Raw genomic sequence first — 7,306 nt, 5'->3', positions numbered from 1 at the left:
CCGTTTGGTGGAGGGGTTGTTTGGGGTTCGATGTCCCCATTTCTGTGTCCAGTTTCAGCTCAGTTCTCACATCACGTTCTCTTATCCGCGTTCTCGCCCACACAGAATCATTTCAGACAAAGTTATACCCACTTTCTTTTGCCTAGGCGGGGCTTCTTTTCTCTTCTTGTCTCCTGGGCTTCACGGATAGGGTCTCACCCACAAGTCCCCTGAAATAGTTGACAAGGTAAAGCACATCGTTGATGACCAGCAGGGGTTTTCAGAGCGAACAGGCACAGCGGAAGAAATATGGGAAGATTTATTAAGTCATGAAGTAGTCCTGGGACTAATAATATTTGAGAATAAAAGAAAGAAATTACAATGCTTAAATAACAATGCACAAGCGCACAAACACACAGATACACAGTCCTTCTACACAAGCATGCACACGCACTCAGGAGTTCACAGTTCACAGACAGGTGTCATCGTCTTCTGTGTTCTGACTGTGTTCACAGCTGGCTGAACTTACTGTGGTAAAGACTGCCACCTATTTGATTATTAAATCATGCCTTTCCTCCTGGGCATCCAGCTCAATGATATTGCCTGGCATCCATAGACTGATTGCCAATGGAATGGTCATTATATATGACTTGATTACTGGCAGCCTCCTCCAACCCTTCGTGTCTTTTCTCCCCTCCTTTCTTGGATAGCTCTTTGGGTTCGTAGGCTCAAGTAGGGCATAGCTAAGGGGAAGGGGATACCTGGGTCCCAGGAGACAATATGGAGCCATGTTAAGAAGGTAATTGCAGCCAGAGAGGAGGTCTGGGCCCTGGGTTGGCAGCTGATATTTCAAAGGCTCTTGTCTGAGTCATTTATTGACTTCCTCTTCAGAGATAACTATACTCGGAGAAGCAATCCTCTCTATACCCCACCAGCTGGAAAGGAGCTTTCTTTACTGAATTTCCACATTTCATTTTTCATTTTTGTAATGTATGCATCACGTGTACTCACCGTTGTGTGCACATGTTTGTGGAGGCTGAAAGACTGGTGTCAGTCTCGGTAACACCATCCACATCATCTGAAACAATGTCTCCCTTTGTCCTGGATCTCACCAGTTAGGCTAGATAGACTGCCCCTCAAGCCCCAGGATCCAGCTGTCTCTACACATCAGCACCGTATTAATAATTTACAGTGTGCACACACACTCCCGGCATTTCCTTCAAAGTAGGAGCTTGGACATATGGACTACAAAGTTAAAATAATCAATGGACTGGATAGATTGCTCAGCGGTTAAGAGCACTGATTGCTCTTCCTAGACGTTCTGAGTTCAAATCCCAGGAATCACATCGTGTCTCACAACCATCTGTAATGGGATCTGATTCCCTCTTCTGGTGTGTCTGAAGATGGCTACAGTGTACTCATAAATAAAGTAAATAAAAAAATTGAATGCAGTGTCTTTGTGGCTATTATAGGGCTGCCTCCTTCTCTTCTCTTTCTTCTTCTTTTCCTTTTCCTCCTTGTCTTCTAAGGCATATATATATATATATATATATATATATATATATATATATATATATATATATATATTATGGGTAGGGGTGTTTTATTTTCATGCATGTATATTTACGTTGGGCATGACTGGAGCTCAGGGAAGCCAGCAGATGGTCTTCCCTAAAACCGGAGTTACAGATGTGTGGGGGCTGCCATGTCGGTACAAAACAACAAACCAGAATCCCCTGCAAGAGCAGCCAGTGTTTTAGTTGCTGAGGCATCTCTCCAGCCCACAGTAGGGTCTGATCCTTAAGGGCACAAGGGATCGTGGCCAGTCTTTCTGACCTTGTAGGAGGTGGATTCCAGAGTGATCATGAGAACTGCTGAATTAGAAAGGAAGGATGGGGTAGAAGGCTCATTTCCTACATCCTTAAAGGAAAAAAAAATCAAGGTTTATAGTTACTGGAGAAACAGGGACAGCCTCATGCATACTTCAGTCACCTATTAGAGTAAATGTCGAAAGGATTGTCCTCTTCTCTGCTTTACAACACTAAAGGAAATGGCTCATAAAGTAGAAAGAAGTCCCCCCACCCCTTTTACAGAAAGAACTTAGACGTGCAAATGTTTTGAAAATTAAAGTGTAGGTAATGAGAGAAACTTGATGCCTGTTTTGACTGAAGGTTGACAAGCCTTCTGTATGCATTTGAGTTGGGAAGTGCAGTGGATGTTTAGATTTGTTACCTCTTTCCTCTGTCTGGTGGCTTGCACTGCTTGAGTGTCAGCAGTCTTATGAAAATCAGAGTGTGTTGTGGTTAAGATGGGATAACAGGAGCTTAAAAATTCATTAATGGAGGGGTTGGGGATTTAGCTCAGTGGTAGTGCGCTTGCCTAGCAAGTGCAAGGCCCTGGGTTCGGTCCCCGGCTCCGAAAAAAAGAAAAGAAAAAAAATTCATTAATGGGGCTGGAAAGATGGCTCAGCAGTTAAGAGCACCCGACTGCTCTTCCAGAGGTCATGAGTTCAATTCCCAGCAACCACACGGTGGCTCACAACCATCTGTAAAGAGATTTGATGCCCCCTTCTGGAGTATCTGAAGACAGCTACAGTGTACTTATATATATATAATAAATAAAATAAATCTTTAAAAAAATTCATTAATGACCAGAAATTGGAGAAGGGGTGAAGGTGGCCACTATCTGTTTAATGAGATCTGGAATTTTCCTTGAGTTCTTTTACAGTAAGATGGTGAGTTTTGTGCAGCATGCTCAATGCTTCGCTGTAGGCAATACTGTAGCCCTCTCTGTCAGATAGAAAACAAAAAACTGAAAAAATCACCACATGAGCAGCAGACAAGCTCCAAGACTGGGTCATTTTATACAGCTCAGAACCCACCTGCCTAGGGAATGGTACTGCCCACAATGGGTTGAACCTCCTAAGTCTGTGAACAACCAAAGCAGTTCCTCATAGACAAGTCCACAGACTCACAAACCTCTGGGCAGTGTGACTGAGGCAGGGGCATTATTGAGATACTTTTGTTTCTTTCTTCTTGTGGCTCTCTTCTTTCTTTCTTGACTTAGAACCTTCTGTTTGGTTACTAGGTTGGGGAAGGGAGACCACACAGGAAACGTACTACAGAGTCCAGCTTCACTTCGGCCTCTGGTCCTCTTGTTGGCCCTGTAGGAAGCGTTATGTTCCTCCTCTCTTTCTTTTCCCACTGCTAAACGTTATAACCACTGGGTCATTAGCACTCTTTCTTGTACCTGGAATAAGGACAGAAGTGACTGTGTCATCTCCTAGGTAATGCAGACTGTTCTTCCTTCTCTTGAGCCTGTCCAGGTCACTGTGGCTTACAGTGATAGAAGAGCCAGAAGCTGCAAGCACAGACTCCTGAGAATCTGTGAGGCATCATTCCACCCTGCTGCCCCATGGAGTCTGTTCTACTTTCCTTTCTGTGGCTGTGATAAAATGCTTGGATGGAAAGTAGTGTAGGGGAGAAAAATATTTTCACTTCAACTTTCAGGTCATGGAGGGGAGTAGAGTAGGAACTACAACAAGGTCTTGAGTCTGATGCCACCAAGGGACTCTGCTTGTTGGCTTGCTCCAGCTCAACTAGCTTTCTTATACATCTCAGAACGACCTGTCTAGGGAATGGTGCAGCCCACAGTAGGCTTGGCCCTCCTAAGTCAGTCAACAATCAAGGCAGTTCCTCATAGGCCTGTCCACAGACCAAAACAATAACACAATAAGACATTTGCTAAGCCCCCCTCATGTGTGTGTCTGTCTGTATGTCTGTCTGTCTGTATTTCTCTCTTCAAGTGATGCTGAGTTGATCAGAGGTTATAGTTAACCAGTTTATGCTAGCTGCAGCATGCATCTTGCTTTCTTGATTCTGTAGACTCATAAACAGTGCAGAGATGTGCCCCATGGTGAATCAAACCCGAATCTCACCAGGAACTGATTTATATGAAATTTTTGATTCAGGAGTGAGTCAGCACTCTAAAGTACTTGGCTGTGAAAATGATAAATGTTTTGGATGCCAGAGGGTAGAACTGGATTGAGTTGTGTTCCCTTTAAAATGATACGGTGACATCTGTTATGTAAATGGCATGTTAGGTTCCATGGGAAGGATGATTAGACACATTACTCTTTAGAAAGAACTTTATGAAGAAAAGGTCAGCACCACAGACAGCCATTACAGCCATGATCAGGACCTGAAACAGCAGTCAAAAACCTCTGGCTCTGATGGGGAACTTCCTTAGCAGAGATGGTCGCCTAAGGGAGCTGTTTTGTCCTCACTCTTTAGACTTCAGTGTCTCAGCATGGGCAGCAACAGCATTTGTTCTGGGAAAAGTGAGGTCTGACAGAGTCCCGGAAGGGGCCCTTCTGTACCTTACACCCTCTGGAAGACCAGTCTTGCAGCTGGTCCTAGTTGGGCTCTGCTCCCTGATGGGGACAGAGTCTACTGAGTGAGGTGGGAGACGTGGAACCTAATCCCCCATCAATTGTTTTAGATGTGTTTACTTTTTCTCATGTTTCGCTTTAGAACAGGCCTATTTATCAAGGACCACTGGTCCGTGTAATTCATCAGCTAAAGAAAATGTTCAAATGGCTTTCTTTCAGACAAGCAGGATTTTATCAGGCGGTTACTTAATTACAGGCTACTCTTGAGATGGACAGATAAGCCTAATAGAGCATATTATTTAGTGGGGGAATGAAACCTGAGTCACAGCAGATGTGTGTGTGTGTGTGTGTGTGTGTGTGTGTGTGTGTGGTGACAGCAGTAACACTGTCAATTTCTCCCTCTCTACTCTTCAGGTTTGATGCTAACTCGGAACTTTTAATGTGACTTCAACCTATCCCCCTACACCTTTCCCTCCTTCTCTTTCCTTCATACTTCTCTCCTTTTCTCCATCCTCCAGGGAGGGACTTCAGCTTTCAGTTGACAGGGTAAGAAAGCCCAAGTCTTGAAGATGCAGCTAGTCTTCTCTGTACATTGCAGGCTGCAATCAGAACATGTCCACCTCTGAATAAGTTCTCCTGATAAAAGAGACACTCTGTTCTGGGTGTAAGAACAGAGCAATGTGGAGGTGGAACCGTTTTGTGAGAGAATATCCCTTGGGACACTGAGAAACACACACAGCAGAAAGCAGGGCATGAAGGTTGCAATAGACCCTATCCTGATGGGGACTGGGAACATAGCTCAGTGGGCAAGATCCTTTGCTCTGCAAGCCCGAAGAGTTCATATTCTCTCTCCACCTTTGTAAAACTCCAGGCATGGCTAATCATGTCTGCAACATTGTAGGGTGGAGGCAAGTGGATTGCCAAGAGCATCTTGGCCAGCCACACTAGTCAATATGGTGGGCTGTGGTTCACTGAAAGACCGAGAATAGTGAGGAAGAGAATGCACATTCTACTCATCTCTGCACATACGTACACATGCATGTGTCCTCACACTTGGGAAAAGGCACTCAACTCATACACACACATGAATCCCCCAACCATACACCTGTCGAACCCTGAGTTCAGCTGCTCTATAACTTATGTGACTGAGTATTCTAGCAACACGAAATTTTACATTCTCCTTGTCTTGTAAACCCCATTTTCTGTTCAGTTTACAAACACAAGAAACTAAACTTATGATTTCCCAGCCTCGGGATGGTATGTCATAGCTTTTGGTCGTTCTGGAACAGCATCTGTCTATCAACAGAGGGACTTCAACAGAGGGACTTTCCAACTTACCCTCAGTGACATGGAGCCATTTGAGGGTTTTAACCGGGTGACTGGCGTGCTCATTTTTCCTTTTGAGAAATAGATTGGACAGAATGTATAACATCACTCAGTTTAGGATTAACAACACATCAGAGCCTGGACACAGTAAACTGATTGTTACTGAAGTTTTGTGTATGTGGAGTATGTTAAGACAGTGGATCTGAGAGAGAGAGAGAGAGAGAGAGAGAGAGAGAGAGAGAGAATGAGCTTTATCTTAAAATATCTGTTCAATGTATAATGTGATCAGAATATTTACCTCATACTTCAAATGTATACAGTCTCCATTTATCAAGGATACTCGATAAATCTCAAAAAGAAAGGTAAAGGGGATTTGGGACAGAAAGTTCTGGAAGGGGCTAGGGAGACAGTCTAGCAGTTAAGCACTCGTTCCTCAGAAACTTACATAGATGCCCCATGGATGTGGAGACCATCATATAATTCCACCTAGGAAGGCAGAGGCATGATTCGCAGAGCAAGCTGTCTGGAAAGATGACCCATACCAAAAGGAGCTTTGCCTGTGAGTGAGAGTTGCTGCCACAGTGAACAAGACAAACAAGACATTAAGGATATTTCCTGAATGTACTTTGGGCTTCCTCATGTATGTGCATGCTCATGTGTTAACTGGGTGACTAATTATTTTTCTCTCTCTCTCTCTCTCTCCCTCTCTCTCTCTCTCTCTCTCTCTCTCTCTGTCACACACACACAGAGTCTCTCGTACACACACACACACACACACACACACACACACACACAAACACAAACACTGAACAAAAAAGTTATGTTCTGGAAGAGGGATGCCTAGACTGGATGGATAAACAAATTGTGTTGGAACTCGCTGTGAAGGAAGAGGGGGACAAGAGGGAGAGTTGTGCATGTGGCTGTCTGCTTGTGACAAAGTGTAAGGCCATATAAACCCAGTGTCACCTCCTCCAGGATTCCAAAGCCATAGCTCTAGCTGAGGTATAGTTAGAAAGTGATGTCCTCTGTGTGTGTGTGTGTGTGTGTGTGTGTGTGTGTGTGTGTGTGTGGTCACTTCTGTGGGTGAATGTGTCCACAAGCCCATGCCCATCAGTTCGCGATCCTGAAAGTGCTTTGGGCCCCATCTTAAGTCATCACAGCTCTCAGTGCTTGAGGTTAACTGACTTCCATAAAGCATCTAAGTAGGGCTGACTAATGTTTCATTACATCACAAGGACATTTTCTACTGTAGATAAAATAAACACATATATTTTAGAATAGACAGGAACTTGAAAAATGGAAGTGGAAAAAATATCACTACCGACTTTGCATTAAAAAACACATTTATTTAGAATTCTCTAGGATAGTTGAAATTTCCCATATAACCTACATATGATTTCCATATATTAGAATCTTACATAATCATATGAAAAGAATTAGGAGAAATTAACCTTTGGAAAAAAAGGTACTTTTCTCCTTCCCAGCTCCCACTCCCACAATGACAACTCTGAAACTATTTACTTATTAACAATTTCCTAAGCCACAAACTTTGGCTCATTCCCTGACTAACTTATTTAACCCATTCAAACTATTTTGTGTATTCTACATGGT

Source organism: Rattus norvegicus, chromosome Y (assembly GCF_021556685.1).
Source record: "Rattus norvegicus strain SHRSP/BbbUtx chromosome Y, alternate assembly SHRSP_T2T, whole genome shotgun sequence".
Lineage (NCBI taxonomy): Eukaryota > Metazoa > Chordata > Mammalia > Rodentia > Muridae > Rattus > Rattus norvegicus.
Note: the sequence above shows the minus strand (reverse complement) of the source record.